The sequence below is a fragment of the Balaenoptera physalus genome, assembly GCF_965194825.1.
Source record: "Balaenoptera physalus genome assembly, chromosome: 13".
NCBI lineage: Eukaryota > Metazoa > Chordata > Mammalia > Artiodactyla > Balaenopteridae > Balaenoptera > Balaenoptera physalus.
In genome coordinates this window covers 9,541,862-9,566,020 of record NC_138892.1, presented here as the reverse complement: position 1 = coordinate 9,566,020, position 24,159 = coordinate 9,541,862, and the positions used below count along the sequence as shown (strand labels likewise).

The 24,159-nt window shown below is 54.0% G+C and overlaps 1 long non-coding RNA gene across 1 annotated transcript; it reads right to left on the bottom strand.

Moving 5' to 3' along the window:
* Nucleotides 1-200: 200 nt before the first annotated feature.
* On the bottom strand, nucleotides 201-23,192 carry LOC309641868. Its single transcript, XR_014252801.1, has 2 exons — nucleotides 22,826-23,192; nucleotides 201-2,905 (listed from the first exon to the last, which is right to left on the bottom strand). It is a non-coding gene; the product is annotated as an uncharacterized lncRNA (long non-coding RNA).
* Nucleotides 23,193-24,159: the final 967 nt, after the last annotated feature.

Genomic DNA, 24,159 nt, shown 5'->3' with positions numbered 1-24,159 from the left:
TTGGGAGATTAGGATTGACATATACACACTACTATATATAAAATAGATCACTAATAGGGACCTACTGTATAGCACAGGGAACTCTACTCAATACTCTGTAATGACCTATATGGGAAAAGAATCTAAAAAAGGAGTGGATATACGTATATGAATAACTGATTCACTTTGCTGTACAGCAGAAACTAACACAACATCATAAATCAACTGTACTCCAATAAAACTTTTTTAAAAAGGGAGACCTCTGGGAGGGAGCAATGGTGAGGGGACAGGTCGCTGAAGGCCTCAAAATGGGCTGTCTCTCCTGTCTCCCAGGCAGCTTTGAAGTGCCCCATAGCAGCACTGCCTGTTATCGTTCCTGTAGTTATTTCATCTGCCGTCTCTCCGCACCCATGAGGAACGAGATCTTGTCTGTTTTGTCCACTGCTGTGCCTCAGTGCCTAGACCAGTGCCAGGCACACAGTAGGTGTTCAACAAGTACATGAATGAATGGTTTTGTTGTGGTCAGCTCTATCAAGGCGTCATGCACACACATGAAAGTCACCAGTTGTCAAGCCTCAAATGTGTACAGTGGTGTAACCACCACCTCCATCAGGATGGAGAACATTTCCTCACCTTAAAGGTTCCTTCGGGGCCCTTCCTAGTGAATCTCACCCCTCGCCCCTGGCAACCACTGTCCTGCCTTCTAGTACGGTAACGTTGCACTTTCTAGAATTCTGTGTAAGCAGGGGAGTGACGTGATCACACCTGCATTTGAGGAGATGGTGCCAGCTGCTGTGTGGGTCCTGGCGAGGAGGGCGGAGGGGGATGGAGGGACCCGGCAGGATGGAGGTGACGGTGACAGGCGTGATCCAGGAAAGGTGGAGGCTTTGAGAGGAACCCTCAGGAACAGGTGAGCATCTGGCTGTGGCGGCCAAGGCGAGGTTTCCACTGGAGCAGCTGACCAGAGGCTGGGCTGACCAGAGACTGAGGGGGCCGTCACGGAGCAGGAGCTCAGGAGACGTTGCGGGCTTGCCTGGGAGAGACATGCGCCCAGAGGCACCTGAGTGTGTGGGTGTGCATGTACTCACAAGCACAAGCACACCTGTGCACACACACAAGGAAGAGGGCAGCCCAGGCTCAGGCAGATGGCGCAGAGTCAACAGCCGCCGAGAGGCACAGCCGCTCAAAGTCTGGCTGTCTCCATCTTCCCTGCAGAGGAGAACCTCTCCAGGCTGCACGGAGCGGGGTGAACATGGTTGGCAAGAAGTGGGGAGGGGAAGCTCTCGTTCACTGAGGCCCAGCCCTGTGAGAGGCGTGGCTCACGTGGAAGGCATCCCATCCTCAGGATGTAGCTGCTCCCTCTTACAAATGAGGAAGCGGAGGTGTGAAGATGCTGAGTGATTCGGTATCGTTGCACAGTGACAGCACTCAAATGCCGCTTCTTCAATCTGTGACAGATGTGACATGCTCTTCTTACAGCACAACCTTGACCCTCCTCCCGTGTTCCCTCTCCTCCAATCTGGATGGACTTGGAATTTGCAAAAGCAATGCTCTGTGGTTTCCGAACGAGGTCAGAAAATGCGGTGCAACTTCTGCAGGGTTCCCTTGGGACACTCATCTCTGGAGCTCTGAGCCCCGCCATGCTGGGAGGAAGCCCAACCAGCCCACACAGACAGACCAAACGGAAGGGCCCAGAGAGGAAAGGAGGAGGAGAAAGACACCTGGCCAGCACACACTGCAGCCACTGGCTGCAACTGCATGAGGGACCCTAAGCCAGGCCACCCAGCCAAGCCCATTGCAAATACATGACTCACAGAAACTATGAGAAATAATAAAATGATTCTTGTTGTTTTAAGCTGCTAAGTGTGGGGTTGGTTCATTATGTAGCTGTAACTAATTAGAACACAACCCATTGCAAAGCCTGTTGGACTGATGTTCAAAATAATCCAGAATCCGGGCTGCCCTGGTGGCGCAGTGGTTAAGAATTCGCCTGCCAATGCAGGTGACATAGGTTCAAGCCCTGGTCCAGGAAGATCCCACTTCCATGGAGCAACTAAGCCCATGCACCACAGTTACTGAGCCTGTGCTCTAGAGCCCGTGAGCCACAACTACTGAGCCCACGTGCCACAGCTATTGAGCCTGCACTCTAGAGCCCATGCTTCACAACAGGAGAAGCCACCGCAATGAGAAGCCCGCACACCGCAACGAAGAGTAGCCCCCGCTCTCCGCAACTAGTGAAAGCCCACGCTCAGTAACGAAGACCCAACACAGCCAAAAATAAGTTAAAAAAAAAACAAACCAGAATGCAACTGCTTCTCACATCTCCACCCACCACCCTAATCTGGGCCACCATTACCTCTTGCCTGGACAACTCAGTAGCCTGCTGACTGGTCTCCCAGCTTCTGCCCTCGACCCTGCAGTCTGTTCTCTGCACAGCAGCCAGAGCGCACCCGTGGAGCAGAGACTCCTCTTCTCAAGGCCCTCCAGTGTCTCCCGTCTCCCTCAAGACCTGACGGCGACCCACAGGCCCTACACGCACTGCCCCCACGACCTCTCTGACCTCAGCTCCCCCGACTCTCCCCTCCTTCACTCCACTCCAGCAGTTTCCCCAAACTCATCAAGCACATCCCTTCCTCAGGGCCATTGTTCATGCTGTTCCTTCTGCCTAGGATTGCTTTTCCTCCCAGATGTCTTCCTGGCTCGCTCCCTCACCCTTTCAACTCTCAGCCCCAATGCCGCCTACTCCCTGCTTTATTTTTCTCCATTGAATTCCCACCTCCTAATGATGATGATAAATTATGTCTCCTTTTTTTGTTGTGTGCCTTCTTCATTATCACACGAGCTCCCTGCCAAGAGCAACTGTGTTTTTACTGCTTTATCCTCAGTGCCTAGTGCAGGGCCTGGCATGTAGTAGAGCTTCAGATGTCTAGGGAATGAACAAAAGAATGAATGAATGAATGAATGAATGACTCCAGAATCCTTCCACTCAACTGAAACCCCTGACAGATAAGAGGATAAGAGAAGGGGTGTTGAGCTGCCCTCCTGCCCATCCAGGGTACATCCCATGCTCCAAATGAGGAAACTGAGGCCTGAGAAGGTAAATCATTTGTTGAAGGCCAGCCAATCATTTATGTGTTCAACAAGTGTAAAAGCTTTATAGCATCCAAACCTTCCAGAGTCTTCGAATCCAGACTTCCTGAGTTCAAATCCCAGGGCTACCACCTGCAAGCCTAGGGGGCAAGTTACTTCACCTCTGTGCCTCAGTTTCCTCACACGTAACATAGGGATAATCCTCCAACCCAGAGGCAGGGGCACGTTTGCCCTGCGGCAGGTGAGCTTTAAGCCCCAGAACCCCTCACCTGCATGGCCCCATCCAAGGCACCTTTCCTATTTCATATTCTTAATCATATATGTTTTCCTGAAAGATCCCAAGAATGATTCAGCTTCAGGCCCCACCAATCCAGGACTGCCCCCCGCACCGCCCATGGCAGTTTCAGAATTAAATGAGGTACTGCCCACAGGGTGGTGCCTGGCACATAGTGAGTGCCCGGTGCTATGTCGTTGAGGGCCCACTGTGTGCCAGGCACAGCGCTTGGAGCTAGGGATTCAGTGATGAACAAAACAGACCAAGCCCCTGTCCTTATGGAGCTTATGTCCTGAGAAGGGGAATAGACAAAAAACAAGTGAGCAAATAGGCAATAAAATGGCAGGCAACGGGGCTTCCCTGGTGGCGCAGTGGTTAAAAACCCGCCTGCCAATGCTGGGGACACGGATTCGAGCCCTGGTCTGGGAAGATCCCACATGCCCGGAGCAACTAAGCCCGCGAACCACAACTACGGAAGCCCACGCACCAAGAGCCCGTGCGCCGCAACAAGCCAAGCCACCACAATGAGACGCCCACGCACCGCAACGAACAGTAGCCCCCGCTCGCCGCAACTAGAGAAAGCCCGCATGCAGCAATGAAGACCCAACGCAACCAAAAATAAATAAATAAATTTATTTAAAAAAATTAAAAAAGGCAGGCAGTGATGCAGGCAATAATGTACCATCAAGTGGTGCTGTGTTGGGGAAGGGGGGTGGGGAGGGGGCAGTGCAGTGCAGAGGGGTTGGGAGTTTTCTCTGAGCAGGTGACATTTAAGAGGTGAATGATTAAAAGAAGAGAGCCATTTGGGGCAGAGTGAACAGCAGGTGCAAAGGCCCTGAGGTAGGAAGGAGCTGTATGCATTGGAGAAACAGCAACAAGGTCAGTAGGAAGTGAGTGAGGAAGCAGCAGCAGGAGATGCCGTCAGAGGAGCCCGGCTGCTGGGTCCACTTCCCTCTCCCCTTCCTGCCTCTGACGGACTAGCACTTGCAGAATTGCCCGTCCCGCCCCCAGGCCCGAGCTAGGGTGCTGCTCTGCCACCGCCCCTCCTGCCTTGTGACCTCAGCCCCACCCAGCCCCAGTTCCCAGCCCCCACTTCCCCTTCCACTTGTGACCCAGGAAGGCAGGAACCGCATCCTTCATAAACTGCATCTCCTCTCCCTCACTCCCTCCTGGACTTCCAGAGTGGATGGCAGTGGACAGAGCAGCTGGCCCCCAGTCAGTGGCTGACTCCCTTTTGACTCCCATCTGCCTTCCCACCCCTCCCCACCCACTGGCCCCCAGTGGCATCAGACCCTGGTAGCCTCCTCTCCTTCCCTTTCAGCAACCGTCCTAGAAACCATGGGGGTTCCCCAAATGCATCAGCCGTTCCCTGGGCCCAGAACACCCTTTCTTCCCTCCTCCCTCTGACCAAATCTCGGCTGTCACCTCCTCCTGGAAGTCCCTGGGTTATGAGCAGAAGATGGGTCTTGCTCATCTCTATACCCCAGGGCTGGACGTAGGGCCTGGCACTAAGAAGGATCTTAGTAGATGGATGAATAAGTGAATGGACAAACAAGGAAGTTACCTGGGTCCACTTGGTGTGTTATCCACTGGCCTGTGCTGGGCACAGAAGTCGGGGATGACTATGACAGGCCCTCTCACATTCAAGTGCGAAGACTCTATTCCCCAAAGCCAGGGTTCTGGAGCAGGTCTGGGCTCTGCACTCATTTACTGTGTGACCTTGGGAAGCCACTGGCCTGTGCTGAGCTCTCCTCATTTGCCAAAGCAGCAGCTGGAAGAGGCTAAATGATCTCAAAGCATCACGGTCACAAGTGTGGACTCGAGCCAGGCGGCCTGGGCTCAAATCCTGACCCTGCCCCCATGCCAGCTGTGTGACCGTGGGCGAGTTTCTTAACCCCTCTGATCCTCCAGTTCCCCATCTGTAAGTGCTGAAGAGCTTCAGGGCCTGTCTCGCAGAATGGGTCTGAAGAGTCACAGCTATGGCTCCTGTGGAAAGCACTGGACACGTGTTAACCATCAGGTTAATTAGACGATAATTAGGTCTGAGGTCCTTGATCTGCGTCTAACGGGACATGACAGGTCTGCTGGACACATCTACTATGTGTCAGAGTAGGAGGCTTGGAGCGTCCAGGACTGAGGTTCTGAGGTCTCTCGTGGCACCAAGGATGGGGCGACTGTCACTCCCGGCTGGGAGCGTGGTACGCATCACTTATATGTGCCGGCTGCGCATACACAGGCGCTCTTTCTCGTGTACACACTGCCTGCCCGAAAGCAGCCTCGGCCCTTCCCCACACCGCTGGACCCTCTGAGGGGACAAATGTGAAAGCGGGCGCTGAGGGAAACTGAGGGTAATCCCATCATGCAGACTGAGCTTCCAGAGACCTGCTGGGACATGTCCCCCCAAACCACCCATCCTACCCCACACTCTCCCAGGGAATGAGGGACCGGAAATGAGGTCGCAGGCCACACATGGGAGGTTCCAGGGACCCCAGCCAGTAAGGGGCTGCCTCTCAGACTCCTGTGTCCCTGCCCCTGAGGGCCAGGGTGAGATGGCCTCATGTGAACAGAGACAGTTTAGGAATCTTCGTGACTTCTGTGTCCAGAGCCCGTGGCATAGGGGAAGCTGAGGCCACGAAGGCTGAGTGACTTGCCCAAGGTCACACAGCAGTGGGGGCAGAGCTGGGATCAGAGCCCAGAATTCCAAGCCCCTAGCCCTGCTCCGCCTCCACACAGTGACGCATTTCTGGAAATTACCCCAGTTTTACTTTCCAAAATGAGTCAGGAACATCTGTACCTCAGGGGCCAAAAATACTCCCAAGGACTCCTTAACAAAGATGCTGACATCTTCCCAAGGTGTCTGAAAGCAGAACTGGCCTTCCCAGGAGCTGATAATAACGATGCCATTGCGTTCATTCGGTCAGAGTTCCAGAAGTCCTTAGAAAGCCACGTTCTTGTGCTGTTCTTGCTGCTGTAAAATAGGGAACCAGGCCCCATTTGCCAGGGGACACCACTGAAGACCAAAGGGGTGGAGTGATTTGCCCAGGGTCACACAGCCCTGGTTCTGAACTCGGGTTGCCAACCCCAAGCCCAGAACCTTCTCTGACTCCCTGGAGGTGAGTTTGACCTTCCCTCTCAGAGATCTCGGCAGATCTTAGACTGCATAGACTCCCACTCCCAAATTCAAATTCTTTTTCATTTTTAATGTCTTTAGTATAAAAGCAACAATACATGTTCACTTACGAAAATCTGAAAAATGCACAAAAGTCAAAATAAGGAAGAAAAATCACCACTCACAGCCCCACCACCCAGGACAATCATTGTTAAGGTTTGATGTATTTCCTTCCATAGTTTTTTGTTTGGGACCTTTTTTTAAACCTGGCTGAGATCATACTGTATATTAAAAGAAAAAAAACAAAACGGTGGTATCCTGCCTTTTTGACTTGCCATTATATCACGGGCACTTTTCTGGTTATTTCACTCCCTATAACCTCGTTTCTTTTTCCTCTTCTCTGAATCTCATTTTTATTGGCTGCCTAATATTTTGTCAAGTGGAAGTTCCATAGTTTATTTAGCCATTCCCTTATTGTCGGACATCTCAGTTATTTCCAGTTTTTCGATGTTATAAATAATATATTTTGGTAGATCTTTGTGCATAAAGCTTTCCTTTTTCCATATTTAGGGATATCTCCTTGGCTGGAATGGAATTACTGGGTCAGTGAGTCATATAGGTTTCTGGCACACTTGGTCAAATTGCTTTTCAAAGGGCCTGAGCCACGCCCATTCTACAGGTGAGCAAAGAGAGGCCCCAAGAGGTGATGTGAACTGTCCACAGTCACTCAGCCAGTCAGTGATGCCTGCAATTCTTCCTCAGTACCTCACCTACCTCCTCCTCCATCACACGTTCCTCTAATCATTCACTCATTCATTCATTCATTCAACAGAAAAAGTACACCTACTTTAAGCCAGGCACAGGTCTAGGTCCTGGAGATACTGTAGTGAGCAAAACAGACAAAACCCCTGCCTTCAAGACGTTTCCATCCCAAAGGCATAGAGGGAAGGAGGGAACAGGAAGACTGCCTTGGCATTCGGCTCTATGCAAATCAAGGTGCTCATCTGCATCTCAGAGTAGGAACAGAGAAGGCAGAGGGTGACATCTGGCAGCCCTGAGGGCAGAATCCAGCCCAGTTTTCCTTGACCCCAAACTGTTTTTTAAAATTTGGCCTTCCCTTAAAAATTGAGAGATTTCTTGGATTTCTGGCATCTCCTGAATACTCTGCAGCCCAGATCCTGCCCCCAGCCACCCCACCCCCGGCCACCTCGGCCCACACTGTGCTCGGCTCCTTGGTTGTGCTTCCTGCACACATTCAGCCCACGGGCCTTTTGTGATGTGAGCTGGGCAGGAGGGACTCGGTAATAAGAAAAATAACAATAGTAACACTGAGACAAGTAACAAGGAGGTAAAGTCACAAGGGCAGGTGACAGAGCTGCAAGTGAGAGGCAAGATTTGAATGGGGCAGTTGGGCTCCTGAGTCCAGGCTCTCAACCGCATCCAGCTGACAGTTTAGTGCAGAAGCTGTCAGGTACCAGAAGGGGCCCCAGGCGGACAAACAGCCCTGCCTGGCCAGAGGAAGCTCAGAGGGGGTCCCCAGGGCCAAGAAGCAGCGCTGAGAAAATGGGCCTAGGAAGGCAACTGAAAAGTCAGGTTGGAGATTTCCTATTTCTTTGAACCTGGGGTTCCCTCTGCCCAAAATGCCCTTTCCCCGTTTCCTTTGCCTGCTTAGTGCTTATTCTTGCTCAGCTGAGATGCCACCTCCTCCAGGAAGCCCTCCCTGACCCAGGGAGGAGTTTGCAGCTGGTTCCTGAACCCTGGTCCAGCCCAAAGGGGGCACAAGGCCTGGCAGGGTGGGAGAGACTGGAGCACCAGCAGCATCCGGGTTCTCAGGTTCCCACAGCTCCCCTCCCGCAGCCCCTGCAATTCTCACTCTTCAACTGCCAACCCCTGATCCAGCTCCTCAATGCAGGTTAGGAGAGAAAGGAAGAGTGAGCAGTGACTGCAGGACAGTGGGTGTGGCTGGTGGCCTCGGAGTCTGAGTCAGGTGTGCATATCCCAGATTTACTCTCCCTGGCTGGGTGACCTTGGGCATTCCTTAATCTCTCCGTGCCTCCGTTTCCTCAATTCTTTTTTTTTTTTTTTTTGGCTACATCGAGCGGGATACTAGTTTCCCCACCAGGGATTGAACCCACAGCCCACGGCAGTGAAAGTGCCGCGTCCTAACCACTGGACCGCTAGGGAATTCCCTCCTCACTTCTAAAACAGACTGTAAAGGAGCGCTTAGCTCCCAGTCACTGCGAGACTTAACTGGAAAAGACCTGATGTGGACGCCCCAATAAGTGCTCACTCTTGTTGTTATGAATGAACAGGGAGCACGCACCCACGGAGTCAGAGGCTCACAGAAACCCGGGGGCTTACAGCGCCTCAGCCCCTCTCCCATTTTACAGTTGAGGAAACTGAGCTCAGAGAGGGAGGAGGCTATGCCTTAAACAAGAGCCTCTTACCCCCCACCCCACCCCAGTTGCTGTCACCAGCTGCCCTTGCTCCTGGGTCCACCCCCCTTGAAAATGTTTCTGATAACAGATTCAGTGACCCCGGGCCCTGCCCTTAAAGGGCCAGTGTGTGTCTTCTGCCCTGGGCCCCGCCAGGGCCTACTCCCTGAGCGTTCACCTCTCTGGGAAGGAACTCTTGCCCCCAGAGACCGCCTCTCCTGGCCATCAAGGGAGGGGGTGGCTTCCTGGCCTGAACAATGGGGCCGGGATGTCCCTCAGCCTCTGGCATGCAGGGGCGTTGGGATATTTAATGAGGACGCCATTCCCATTCAGGGAGCACAGGGAATGTGGAGATGGGGGCAGGAGAGGGGCTTCAGGCCCCAGCTGGACGCAGCAACATCTTTGGGAAACACTCCCCAGCCTTGTCCTTGTGACTTGGGCAAGGGGTTCCATCTCACTGGGCCTCAGTTTCCTCACCTGTAAAACAGAGAATGACAAAAGCATCTACCCCATAGGGTAGTTGTGAAATTAACCAAATCCTTAACATAAAGGGTTTAACACCGACCAGGTGGAGCCAGAATTCACACACAAGGTGAAGCCAGGCAGTGAGGGCAACAGCTACACACACACACACTCAGCTGTCACCTGCCTGGGGGAGAATCCCACTCTGCCCTTCCAGCTGTGTGGCCTTGGGCAAGTTACTTAACCTCTCTGTGCCTTAGGTGCCTCATCTGTAAAATGGGAATAGTAATAGTCCCTCTGCAGAGGACTGTTTGAAATTAACTGAGTTAACGCATGTAAAGCACTTCAAGAACAGTGCTGGGCCCTTTCTAAGAGCTTGTCATTGTGGCCGTCATCACCTCCTTACCTTATGAGCTTCCTGTGGCAGCTGTAACAAATGACCACTCACATGGTGACTTAAAAGAACACAAATTTTTCATCTTACAGTTTTGGAGATCCAGATGTCGGCAGGGCTGTGTTCCCTTCTGGAGGCTCTAGAGGAGAATCCATTTCTTTGCCTTTTCCAGCTTCTAGAGGCCGCCCTCATCCCCTGGGTTATGGCCCTTAAGCCAACAACAGCATCTTCTGATCTCTGCTTCTGCTGTCACATCTCCTCTCTGTGACCCACTTCCCTCCCTCTGTTTCTTTAACTTTTTACTTAGAACTCATTTTAGCTTCACAGAAGTTGGAAAGATAATTCAGTGAGTTCCCATATACCTTCACCCAGATTCCCCTAATGTTAACATTTATCAAAAGGAAGACCTTAATATTGATACATGTTAAATGCATGTATCATACCTGTAAACTGCAGACTTTATTCAGATGTCACCAGCTTTACCACCAGTGTCCTTTCCCTGTTCCAGAATCCATCCAGGATCCCATGTGACATTTTTCACCTTCATCCCTACCATCTGTAATGTTCCTCGGTCTTTCCTGACCTTGACACTTTTGCTGCTTGGGTATTTTGTCCCTCCATTTGTTTTTTTTTAAAAACAGCTTTATTGGGAATTCCCTGGTGGTCCAGGGGTTAGAACTCGGCACTTTCACTGCCGTGGCCCCAGGTTCAATCCCTGGTGGAGAACAAAGATCCAGCAAGCCGTGCGGCGCGGCCAGAAAAAAATAAATTAAAAATATAAAAACAAAAACAGCTTTATTGAGATGTAATTCACATACCATACAATTCACCCATTTAAAGTATACACAATTCCATGACTTGGGGTTTATTACATTATTTTTTTTAATATTTATTTATTTATTTATTTGTTTTTTGGCTGCATCAGGTCTTAGTTACGGCACACGGGATCTTTCGTTGCGGTGCGTGGGCTTCTCTCCAGCTGCGGTGTGCAGGCTCAGTAGTTGCAGTGCACAGGCCCCAGAGAATGTGGGCTCTGTAGTTGCAGCACGCAGGCTCTCTAGTTGTGGCGCACGGGCTTAGTTGCCCCGCTGCATGTGGGATCCTAGTTCCCTGACCAGGGATCGAACCGGCAAGCACTGCATTGCAAGGTGGATTCTCAATCACTGGACCACCGGGGAAGTTCCGTACGCAGTCCAGCTGTTTCCCTCTGATAAAGACCCTTGTGATTACATTGGGCCTTGCTGGGTGATCCAGGCTAAGCTCCCAGCTCAAGATCACATCTGCAAAATCTCTTTTGCCCTGTAAGGCAAATGTCCAGGGATTAGGACTTGGCCATCATCATGGGGGTGGGGGGAGAAGCTGTGACTCTGCCACACCTCCCTTGGAGCCATCAGCCACCCCATACCGGCAATTACCTGTCCGCCCATTGGCCTTATGGCCTTACGCTCTTGAATGCAGGGTCTGGGCGGCCTTGCTCACTGTCGTGTCCCCAGTACCTGGAACGAGGCCAGGGAAACCTGAATTCTTACATTCACCAGCATTCACAACAGCCTGAGCACAGGAAATGGCCATTTTTGTCAAAAATGGTCAAATAGTGGGCTTCCCTGGTGGCGCAGTGGTTGAGAATCTGCCTGCCAATGCAGAGGACATGGGTTTGAGCCCTGGTCTGGGAAGATCCCACATGCCGTGGAGCAGCTAGGCCCTTGAGCCACAACTACCGAGCCTGCGCGTCTGGAGCCCACGAGCCACAACTACTGAAGCCCATGTGCCTGGAGCCCGTGCTCCGCAACAAGAGAGGCCGCGATAGTGAGTGGCCCGCACACTGCGATGAAGAGTGGACCCCACTTGCCGCAACTAGAGAAAGCCCTCGCACAGAAACGAAGACCCAACACAGCCATAAATAAATAAATAAATAAATTAATTAATTAAAAAAAAAAAAAGAGGCAGAGTTGATTTCCCCACTCTTGAAGTTAAGTAACAACAACAAAAAATGGTCAAATAGAAATTTCCATCTGGTCACTCTAGTTTGCGCTGGCAAATTAGGCACGGAGGACCTTGCTTCCACCTCAACTGTCCGTGCAGAACGAGGCATCCCCAGACCCATTTTACAGATGATCAGGTGGTACATTAGCCCCCAGGTGACTCTGCCCCCAGGCTCCTCACTCTGACATTGCAGGCTGGGAGCCACGGGGGCCTTCCAGGTTGCTAAAATCCTGAAATACACCCAAATTCACAGGTAACCAGTCTTGACTCCAGGCCTCTAGATGCCCCCACGCAGCGCAGACCTCCATCCCCCCACCGAGCCCCAGCACGTCCTCATGAGCTGGTAACTAGTGGGTCTCACCTGGCCCAGAAGGGGGTCCTCGGACCTGCTCCCCCGGTCACCTGATTGGCCACTGCCTGGGCTGCACGAACGCTTTTCTATCTCTCCCCTGCTCTGGCACATAGTAGGTGCTCAACGAGCATGAAAACCCTCACAGCCCCTTGCTCCCTGCCCAGTGCTCAGTCCACCCAGCCTCACTTCTGGCCCCCCACCATGGCCTCCGTGCTGCCGGGGAGTCCCCGCACTTCCCAGGGGACCGGTGGGTGTGAGGGGGGCTGAACAAGAGGGCTTTGAGGCAGCCCTATCTCCGGAGGGAAGTCGAGGAGATAACACAGCTTCTCACTTTCCCAGCCTGTCTCAGACCAGAGATAACCCGGGGGAGACGGGGTGCCCAGAGCCCTACTAGCAACGGGGCCACCCACCTGCCCCCTGGGTCTCCCACGTTCCCACTATCACAGACTCCGGGCTGAAATCTGAGGAGTCACTCGGAAGAACTGCCTGAGACAGGCTGATGATAAGCCAGCCAGAGCTGGTGGGGAGGGGGGACAAGTCTCCAGTGTCCCCTGGAAAATGACGCACAGGCTGCAGACACCCTTCCCAAAGCCTGGTTCCACCCATACCTCCCCCAGAGAGCCAACCCTGACCCGCCGCATGCTCTCCAGAGCTGCCCTGAGACACAGCCTGGCCAACGGCCCTGCGAAAGCACCGGATCCAGTCCTCTGGCTGACCAGTGAAGAAGCTGAAACCAGAGAGGTTGGGAGGCTGGCCCGAGTCACACAGTATCTTGACAGTGGAGCAAGGGCTTAAACCCACATCCCTCAGTTGCTGCAAGTTCCTCTTCAGCACACCAGCCGTGGAAGGCCAGCGCCCAGGGTGGGTTGAATGTCTGATGAATGAATGAATGAATGAATGAGCGAGTGAATGGGCCAATCTGCTCAGTTTCTTACCAGAGGAGCGCCTCTCAGTCTAGTTTGCTCACCAGCCTGACCCCAGCTCAGCACCCTTTTGAGCTTCCTGACTCACCCACACACCCAGGTGGAAGCAGCAGGTGGACGGTGGAGAGGAGGCGCTCACCCGGGGACAAGTGTGCTGCCTCCCGTACACCAGCAGCCCAGGCACTGCCCGCCTGCTCTCTGCCCATCACCAGCCTGAGCAAGGCTTTCCCTGCAGGACCAGAACCTCCCAGCATTTGGGGTCCAGGAGTGCAGGCTGGCCCAAGACCCAGAACAGAGACCCCGGCCCCCAGCCGGCCCTGGCAGGCCAGTGACTAGAGAGTGAGCCCCCCTGGGGGTCTGGAAGCCCCCCATCTTGCTTTCAATGAATTCACTTATAGCACCAAATCTGATGCTCACGACAGAATAAATGTTAGATGGGGAAACTGAGGCTGGAGCAGATATCTTGTCCAAGGTCACAGAATGAGACAGAGGAAGACAGAAATAGGACCCAGGGGTCATTTCTTTGAGCCTGCAGCCCCAGGGGGGCTCCATTTTTCTTTCTTTCTTTTATTTGTTTGTTTGTTTGTTTGTTTATTTATTGGCTGTGCCATGCTACTTTCAGGATCTTAGTTCCTCCACCAGGGATTGAACCTGGGCCCCCAGCAGTAGAAGCATGGAGTCCTAACAACTGGACCTCCAGGGAATCCCCCAGGGGGCTCCTCATACCTCCTTGTCCCCCCCATCGCCTGTGCCCTCCACTCCCATGACTTTGTGATGCACAAGGCCCTCCTCCCCAGATTCTGTGCCCCAGTGTGGTGGGCCAGAGCTCGCCAGCCCTGTCCCCACCATCTCTCATGAGTTCGTCCGAACCTCAGTTTTCCCCTCTGCCATCAGGGGAGCTGATAATAGTACAAATTTCATGGTGTTTTTGTGAGGATTAAATGAGATGCTGCCATTTGAATAGACATTTCTCCAAAAAATGTATGTGAATAAGCACGTGAAAAGATGATCATGATTAGTGGTTAAGGAAATAAAAATTAAAACATCACTCCTACAAGGATGGCTATAATCAAAGGCAGACAGAAAAAAGTGTTGGTGAGGTTGTAGAGAAATTGAAGTCTTCCTACATTGCTGGTGGGAATGTAGAATGATTCAGCCACTTTGGAAACAGCTGAGCAGTCCCTCAGAATGTTAAGCAAAGAGTTACCATATGAGCCAACAGTTCCCCACCAAGAGAAATGAAAACATATGTCCACACAAAGACTTGCACAGGAATGTTGGTAGCAGCATTCTTCCTAATAGCCAAAAAGTGGAAACAACCCGAATGTCCATCCCTGAATGAATGGATAAACCAAAAGTAATATATCCATGCAATGGAATACTATTCAGCCATAAAAAAGAATGAAGTACTGATACATGCTACAACGTTACGCTAAGTGAGAGAAGTCAGTCACAGAAGACCACATGTTGTATGATTCCATTTATATGAAATGTCCAGAATAGGCAAATCCATAGAGAATAGATGGGTGGTTCCAGAGGCTGGGCCAGGGATATAGGGAGTGACTGCCGATGGCTATTGGGTTGCCTTATGGGACGATCTAAAATTAGATTACAGTGATGTTTGTGCAACTATGTAAATATGCTAAAAACCACTGAACCATACACTGTAAGTGGGTGAACTTTACGGTACGTAAATTATATCTCAATAAAGCTATTTTAACAAATGAGATACCGCAAGCTTGCCTGCCCAGCATCTGGTTAGGCTCAGGGGTGGTAGCGGGTAGGATTGGTAGCCTTGTGACTTGCACTATCGTCTCTTTTGCTCTTCACAACCCCATGAGGTGGGCATTTGGTGGGCATCTGAGAGCAGTGTGAGGGGTAGAGGAGGCAGCTTTTCCAGGGGAGGTGGATTGGGACACCATTAGCTGCATTTTCATGTGCCAGGCTCTGTAGTAGACTTTGCGGGGAGGGAGACAACAAAGGCCCCCGGGGTCTGGCCCTCCCACCCTTCCCCACTCCAGGCCTCTGCTTTCCCATCTGTCAAAAAAAAGGCTCCATCAGTGGTTTTCAAACTGTGTTCCAAGGCACCCTGTGGCCAAGAAGAGATTTCAACCGCCCCTGAGGTTCCCCCTGGGACTCCAGCCCTGTCCCTGCCTCCCCTTCAGGCCTGGCCCACACCTACAGGATGTGGCTGCCAAACGTAGGTGGGGAAGAGGAAGGCGTGGGGGGTCGTGCGCAGGAATCCACATCCTGGGGACCAGGAGATGGGAACTCCAGGTGCCTGTAGCCCGGCTTCCGGCTCCAACCTAGGGAAGAAGCCTCAGCTGTTGCCTCCCAGGACGCAGCCGCCTGGCTCAGAGCCCAAAGCCCATCCCGGACGTGGTGCTGGCACTTCCGCTTCCCTTCTGGTAGGGGAGACCCTCTGGAGCCTCTTGTTCAAGGCCCAGGTCCCCAGGCCTGGATTACTCACAGCTCTGGCTACCAAGTCCCAGACAACCCGAGAACCTGGCAAGAGGGTAAAGCTGAGCCTGTGCTGGGCACTGAGGACCGTGCCCTTGGGGAATTCACAAAGCCCCCATTATGTTTTCATGACTCTAACCCCAGCGTCAGAGACCCTCCTATGGATCAGATGGAAAGTTAGTGAGCGAAGCAGAATGGCGGGTCCCACGGCTGAGTGGAGCTCCCTTGCCCTGTCCCGAGGGCGCAGCTGCTACTTGGCCGTAGGCAGCTGTTGCCAGCCATTTTGTTTTCTAAGAGAAGCCAGAAATCTGGATTTTAATGTGAAATCTCCAGATTTGGGGGAAACTGGGAGAGCAAGACACATCCGTAAACAGAGGCGGCCTGTGGGCCACCAGTTAGCGGCGCTACCTCGTTGACGGAAGCAACCACCACCTTACAGGTGACGAAACTGAGGCTGAGGGAGAGGACGCGAGACGTGCAAGGCCCCCACGTGGTGCAAAGCAGAGCTCAGGCCCAAACCCAGGTCTCCTGTTCCTGACTCGAGGGAGGACGCTTCCATTCCGCTGTACCCTTGCTGAAAGAAAGAAGGAAAGAAAGAAAGAGGGAAGGAAGGAAGCTTCCGTCTGCGGTCTGGTTCAACAAACAAGGGAACACCTGCAGGCCAGCCATAGAAAAGAACGGGGAAGCTCTGCAGGGACTGATAGGGGCCACTCTCCAAGGTGAGAAAGAGAGAGCGAGAGCTCTGCTGTTTATGAGTATGTGTTTAAGGCGGAGGAAAGAATACAAACATTTCTTTGCGTGTGTCTGCTAGGCCATCCCTGGGAGAAGACTGGAGAAACGGACTAGGGGATGGGGTCGGAGCTTTTCACTCCACACCCTTTGATGTATTTTTTTCCCCCTTTGGTGTATTTTGATTGTTGGACCTGTGAGCAACAATCTTCAACAAGTGTATTGTTTTTGGTTTGTTTTCATTGCCCCCTCTTCTTCCCCTCGTGTCAGTCTCTGAGCCTGGGACATGAAGGGGGATTTGCAGGTGTCCTGGGGTCTGGGGCCAGCTCCCTGGGAGCTAGAGAGGGTGGGGGAGGGGAGCTACCCCCACGAGGCCTGCTATGTGCCAAGGTCCTGCGCACTCGAGCCATTCAGTCCTCACAACTCTGGGAGGTGAGGCAGTTATGACCCCATTTTACAGATGAGGAAACTGAGCCACATGACCAGACGTTACGGAAGCTGGCTCAGAGTTCAGGGCCCAGGTTCCCAGGGTGTCCCTGCTCCTCCCTAGGCCTTTCCTTTTCTCCGCTGAAGATCCACAGCCTGAGGTCTCTCATGGCCCAGCCCAGGTCCCAGGCTCCTTCTTCAGACTCCTTCCTGAGAGTTAGTAGGGCAGTTCCTGGCCCCCCAGCCACACCCTCATGCTCCTGCCCATCAAGCTGGGCTCAGAGCAGCTAGTTTCCTTCCGGAATGGCTCAACCCCAGGTCTGGAGACCATCTGGGTTCCAGCCAGAAGCATTTCCACCCCTGAACCTCCGGTCCAGCTGGGGGCTACACGGCCCCCATGGAGCCTGTGTCTGGGATCCCCCAGTACATCCTGCCCAGGGTGGGATTTGCAGGCAGGATACCTCAAGAATTCATGGTGTCCCTTAGACAAGACACAGGATCGCCAGGAGATTAGCGCGCATTGATTCCTCTGATAAAGAGACCAGAGAGGTTAGGCCATTTAGCCTAAAGTCACACAGCAAATGGGGACTTTGGGCCAGTCACATCCTAGACAGGTCTCGGCTTCCTACCCTGTAGAGGAGGATAGAATGACACCTCGTAGGCTGTGATGGGGAAGAAGTGAGGGTCCACATGTGAACACAGAGATGGAAAAGATATGCTTCCTGCCCTTAGAAGCTCAGGTTCCAGAGACAAATAAACAGGTTTGACTTCGAGAAAGGGAGCCTGAGCCCAGGGGACACCCCAGGCCAGCCTGGGAGTCAGCGAGGACTTCCTGAGGAAGGGGCATATGGAAGGCCCGGGGACAGTGCAGTTAAACTGGGAAGCGTCCTTCTGCGGGGTGGGTGTAAGCCCTCAGGAGACCAAGAGGACGACCAGACCAGGGCAGGAAGCCCCGAAGTGGGGCTTTCTGGGCGGAAGTGGAGGTGGGGTTCCTCAAGGTGGAGAATGAGGTCAGGGCTTGGCCGATGCCAGCAGGTGATTCCTTCTGGCCAGTTCCTGCCCTGTCCAGGGAGGCCAGCCCACCCCCAGGGCCTTCCCCACCACCAGCAAGTGGTCAGGCCTGGGCTGCCCAATGCCCCCTGTGCTGACTCATGTCCGCCCGGTTGGCCCTGGCTGGAGGGAGGGGGCGGACCCCACTCCACGCTTGACCTTATCAGGCCTTGCTTGTGTCCAGCCGCCTGGACGTGGGCAGGGCCTCGGCACCTCCTCACCCCCTCCCTGGCCTGGCTGAGCAGGGCCTGCATGAGCTCATGGGAGCCCGAGGCGGGGACGGGCAGGCAGGGCAGTGGCCCAAGAAGGGAGGAGGGCAGTAGCCTGGCTAGGGTGCCCTGTGGGGCTGCCCGTCGGCCCCCTGCCTGCTGGGACAGGGTTGGGCACGGGCTATTTTTAGTTCCCAAATGAGGAACGGTGAGACCCGGATGTAGCAGCTGCTACAGGGAGGATTTTCACTGCCACAACCTGCCCCGGGAGCACGCGCATGTACACACACACGGACACACCCACACGCTCAGCACTCATGCAAGTCCGTGAGCACATGCATACAAACATGCTCATGCACAGAGGTGTGCACACGGGATGCGCCCACACACATGCACAGAGACACACCCACGTATAACTACAGACATGCGTACACGTATCCTCGTGTGCACAGGTCTGCCAAAATGCACAGAGGCCTGCACCCAAGACCCACCCAAGTGCACACTCGGGGTGCACAGGCTGGCTGAGGCTCACACAGCTGTGCAAGCACCCCCAGGGCCCCCACCTGTGTGCACACATACCTTGTCCTCGCTTGGGACACCTCAACCCCTTGCCGGCCCTTCTAGGCCATGACCACACAGTGGGACCCACGCAGCGGCAGGGGGGAAGTAGGGGGCTGTAGGTGCACAAAGGAGGTGGCATCTCAGCCTGGGGTGGTCAGGGAAGGCTTCCTGGAGGAGGAGGCTCCTAAAGGAGTGATCAGTGAAGGATCTGCCTGTCTTAATGAAGTCTGGAGAGGGTAATTTTCTAGTGCCTATGAAAATAACAGCAACAGTCAACAGCCATAGCAGCTGCCAGGTGCCGTGGCGCACGCTATGCCAGCCCCTCCACCCCCCATCTCATTCCACCCTCTCAGCACCTCGCGGGACAAGTGCTATTATAACCACTATTTGCAGAGGAAGAAAGAGGCCGAGAGAGGTCTTGGCATACGGCTGGTGGGACTCACCCCAAAGCCCATGTTCAGGCACTGGTGGTGACTTTCTTGGCCATCAGGGTGTCCAGTTATCTATCACCGTGTAACAAGTGACCCCAAAAGTTGGTGGCTTAAAACAAGAGCAAGCATATGTTTTGCTCACAGATCGGCAAGTTAAGCAGAGCTCAGCGGGGAAGGCACGTCCCTGCTCCAGAGGGCATCAGCTGGGGCAACTCGACGGGGGGCTAGAGGACCCATCGGCTCTGTTGGGGTGGAGGCTGGGGGCCTCTGTTCCCCTCAACGTGGCCTTTCCATTGAGCCGTTGGGCTTCCTCACAGCATGGTGCCTGAGTTCTAAGAGTGAGCATCCTGGGAGATGGACTGTGGAAGCTGCTGTTTCTTACAGCCTGGGTCTGACACAGCATCACTTCCACCATTTTGCCCAAGCATCCACAGAGCCCAGATTCAAGGGAAGGGGACACAGACCTCCACCTCTCTGTAAGAAGACTGTCAAATAGCAGGGGACAGGAAATATTCTAAAACCACCAAAGTAAAGATGGAGGTGGCCCCAAAGCAGGCAACCTCTGTCTAGCCCAGATGCCCCTGCCCTGCCCCAGACCTCAGCCCTCCAGCCAGGGCTAGCACATCAGTCCTAGAGCAGGTGGCGCCGTTTCCTCCATCCTCACCCTGCCCTCTCCATTCATGTCTCCTTTCGTGCCATGAACAGAGGGACCATTGTGTGTGGCTACGGAGGCCCAACTGGCCTGGCACCTTGGCTGGAATGGGGCAGCCTCAGTGGGGCAGAGGAGCTGGGTGCCCAGGTTGGGGACGTTCCTCACTCCTGCCAGAGCTCTCCCAGGGCCCCGCAGGGTTCCCCCAGTTCTAGCTCCTCTGCTTTCTCCTTGCCCACCCCAGAGGGACACAGGGTTTGGGAGCGGTCGCTCCTGGGTCACCCCAAGTGAGACTCCAGTATAGATGTCCTTTCCAAGGACCCCTCTCCCTATGCCCTAAAATTTCATGATTCTGGGGTTGGAAGTATTCAACACTGTAAACCCCAAAAGTCTATTTCCATGCTTCTCTCCTTCTCAGGAATCTAAGTTTCTAATACATTTCGACTCAGTTTGACAAAACCAATTGAATTGTAAACGAGCTCACACTCTGACCCAGTAATTCTCCTTCTAAGGAATCTTCTGTGCTCCAGAAATCCTCAGGCATATGCAAAAGAGACAGCGCAAAGATGTTCATAGTAGCGTTGCATATTATCGAGAAAAGCTGGAAACTACCTGCACGTCCATCCATGAGAGCTTGTTAAACAAGAGATATAGAGTCACACGGCGGACTACCTGCAACCACCAGAAAGGATGAAGTCGCTGTAGGAGTAAAAACCCGGAGCCCTCTCCCAGCTGCAGTGGGCAGGGAGTGATAGCCACTTACAGAACATTAGTGCGGTGTGTGCCTATTTAAGTTTGAAGGACTTCCCTGGTGGCGCAGTGGTTAAGAATCCGCCTGCCAATGCAGGGGACACGGGTGTGAGCCCTGGTCCAGGGAGATCCCACATGCCGCGGAGCAACTAAGCCCGTGCGCCACAACTACTGAACCTGCGCTCTAGAGCCCGTACTCCGCAACAAGAGAAGCCACCGCAATGAGAAGCCCGCGCGCCGCAGTAAAGAGTAGCCCTCGCTCGTCACAACTAGAGAAAGCACGCACACAGCAACGAAGACCCAACGCAGCCAAAAATAAATAAATAAACAAATAAATAAATTAATTAATTTTTAAAAGTTTGAAAAGCACAGTCTCTTGTATACAAGAGAGTTCTGCATGGGGAACAGAGAGAAACCGTGGAAGGACAGACAGGGGACTGGGAAGGGCCCTGCAATTGGAGTGTGTGTTGGTTTCCTGGGGCCGCTCTAACAAACAACCACAAACTGGGTGGCTAAAAGCAGCAGACATCTCTTCTCATAGTTCTGGAGGCCAGAAGTTGGAAGCTAGGTGTCATCAGAGCCAGGCTCCCTCCGAAGGCTTAGGGGAGAACCCTTCTCAGCCTCTTACAGCTTCCGGTGGCTCCTGCCGCCCTGGGCTTGTGACAACATCCCTCCTGCCTCTGCTCCGTCTCACTCCGTCTCTCCACTTCCTGCCTCCGTGTTTCCGTTTTCAAATCCTTCTCCTTTCTCTTATAAGGACATTGTCCTTGGATTTAGGACCCACCCAATTCCAGGATGATCTTATTTTGAAATCCTTATTCTAATTACATCTGCCAAAAGAAAAAAAACAAAACAAAAACAAACCTTATTCCAAATAAGGTCACAGTTTGAGATTCTGGGTAGACATGAATTTGGGGGACACTATTCAACCCACTCAGGGGGACAGGTGAATGTGCTTTCCTATAATGAAGGTGTGTTTATGGACTTAGATTTTACGTGTGTTATTTCATTTTAATTTAAAAAATTCTAAAATCCCAGACCAGATGTCTTCCAACATCCCCTGTCTCCCAGGGCCAGCATCTCAGGTTTCCTGGGAGGCCCAGTCCCCCCAGCAATGAGGTAAAAATGGTCACCGTGGTCAGGACCGTGCTCTCCCACATCGGCCCCGGCTGACCAGGCTGGTAGTCACCGGGGGTCCTCAGACCTCCAGATCATGAGCCTCCCGTGTTACTGGAGAGACGGCCGCTGGTGTTCACAGCCCAGCACCTCCCGAGGGGACGAGCTGAGCACCCAGGGCGTGGTGGTGGCCGGGAGGGGAGTGGGGGGCTGGGGGCTCCGCATGGCACGAACGACCCACTCACCCATTAAAAGTCTCCCCAGGGTCGTGGGCATTCACTGATCCCAACCCCTCATTTTATACATGGGGAAACTGAGGCTGGAAAAGAAGAAAGGACTTGGCCAAGGTCATCTCCTGAACTAGGAGCCATGTGTCCCGTCCCACTGCTTCTCAGCAAGGACCTGCCCCCAGCTCTCCATGCCCACCAGCTGCAGCCCCCAGTGTTTCCACTGGAGATTCATTCTTCCCAGTTGATCCTGTGAGGCAAGCAGGACAGTGAGGTAGGTGAGGGAATCCGAAGCTCCGACCAGTGAGGGGCAGAGGGAGTCAGAACCAGCTGGGCCCGTCCTGTCCGGTCAGCAGGCATTGACTGGGCTCACAGGGCCCTCGGAGCCAGCGCGGAGCTGGGCGCCAACGACACCCATCTCCCAGTGCGCACTGGGGGTCAAAGAGGCCCACACAACGGAGGCCGGAAGGAGGCCCCAGCAGCCCTCCTCGCCCTGCCTGGCCTCGTGGTCTGTCCTCCTTCCTCTGACAGCCGCTGCCCTGCCCCTTGCCCTGTCCCCTGCCGACTGCAGGCTGTGTGATGGCCAGGGCCCAGGACAGAGCAGCGTTTGCCAACAGTAGCGACAGTAACACCCCTACCTGTGTCTGGGACTCTGGCGGGCCCTCCTGTGTGTGTCCCTGCTTGCACTGGGGGCTGGGGTGCAGGGGCCGAGGAGAGGGCTCCCCAGTCACAGGCTCCCGGTGCACTCGACCGAGCCCCTCTGAGTCTCGGTAGTTAATTAACCATCAGGCTGTTTAAAAGTTAACGACAGCAGAACGGGGTGGGGGGGAAAGGCTTAACCCATGATGGGGGCACGGAGGAGGAGCTCACCCCTTCCCAGGAGACCCCTGGACCCTGTGACGCAGGTGGGGATGTGAAGGAGGCTGGCTCTGTACCCCCCACCCCTCCCAGCCTCCCCTGGTCTCTAAGGAAGGGGGGCTGCACTCACAGGGAGGGCTGGGGGTGTAAGACGGGGCAAGAGGTTTCCTCCAAGGACAAGAGTCCCGGGCCTAGGGACTTCCCTGGCGCTCCAGTGGTTAAGACTCCGCACTTCCACTGCAGGGGCGTGGGTTCAACCCCTGGTCGGGGAGCTAAGATCCCGCATGCTGCACGGTGCGGCCAAAAAAAAAAAAAAGAATCCCGGGCTTAGGTCAGACCTCCACCCACAAGCACTTACCTGGGCAGTGTGACCTTAGGTGAGTCACCCCCCTGACCAGCCTCAGTTTCCTCATCTGCAAAACGAGGGCACGAACAGCAGGTTGGTTTGCAGATTCTCTGAGATGATGTGTGCCAAGTGGATGCCACGCGCTGGGCGCTTAGTAGGTGCTCACGATGTCCTCCTGGAGACCTGACACCCTAAGGCCTGGCACTGAGTCTCTCCACCCCCCACGGCAGGGTCGCTCTTTTCATAACAGTCAAGTTCGATTCCAACCCCCAGGGAAGAGAAAGTGGCCCTTCCTCCAGGGCCAGGTGGGGAAGGTGAATCAGCTCCCTCACCTGGGCTGATTCACACCTGTACGGAGTGCAGTGCGGGGAGGAGACAGGCAGACAGACAGGGACGTATTCCTTCCTTCGTGCTGGTGCAGCCACATCCACGGTCCTAAACTGGCTGGTTCTGGCCTGCCCACGCTGGAAGGGGGAATTCTCGATGACACCCCCAGAGGGTATGGTGTATTCCCGAGGCCGGAGAGGGGCAGGGCTGCCCCCCTCAAGCAGTACACCGGAGGCAACACCACGGGCCGGGGGCGGCACTCCACCTTCTTTCTTCTATCTCCCCCTGCACCGTTAGGTAACAGAGCCCCGCCCCGCCCGCCAGCCCAGCCAGCCACCTCCTCTCCCTCCAAAGGTGCCCAGGAGGCCAGTGAGCGAGGTGTGGGTGACTCAGGGGTGGGAAAGGCCCATGAAGTCATCCAGCAGCCCCGGCCACCTCCGGAGTTCAGGAGCCTGTCTGGCCCCTGGACTCACCAGCTGGGGAGTTCCCCTGGGAGGGGGCTGTCTGCACCCCAGCCCTGTCCCCCACCCCGGCTGCAGGATGGAGACCGCCCTGACTACCAGCCTCTTTGCCCACCCAGCCTCCTTTCTTCACAGCCCCGCCAGGGAGAGGAGAGAAAAAGACTCCTCGAACGGGCCCAGGGCCCGGGGCTATGTCGGAGAGTCAGGGAACATGACTCCGATTCCTTTTATTACTTGCTGGGCATTCCACCTGAGCAGTCTAAGCTTTTAGGACTGTGATCATCAGAAAAGCTAAATAGAGTGTTGCCTGGGGCCAAAGTCCCAGACACTGGAGTAAGAGAGATGTGGGTTTAAATCCTGGCATGCCCTGGCCACAAGGCTTGGAGTCATTCATAGACCCTCTCTGGGCCTCAGTTTTCTCATCTGTAAAATGGGAGTCATGAAGCTACCTGGCCCGGTGGCTGGGAGGATAAAACGAGTGGACGTGTCAGAGTCCTGGCAGGAAACAGACATCAGGGGTTTTAGAAGAAATCTTGGGGAAGGGACCACTCTGAGCTG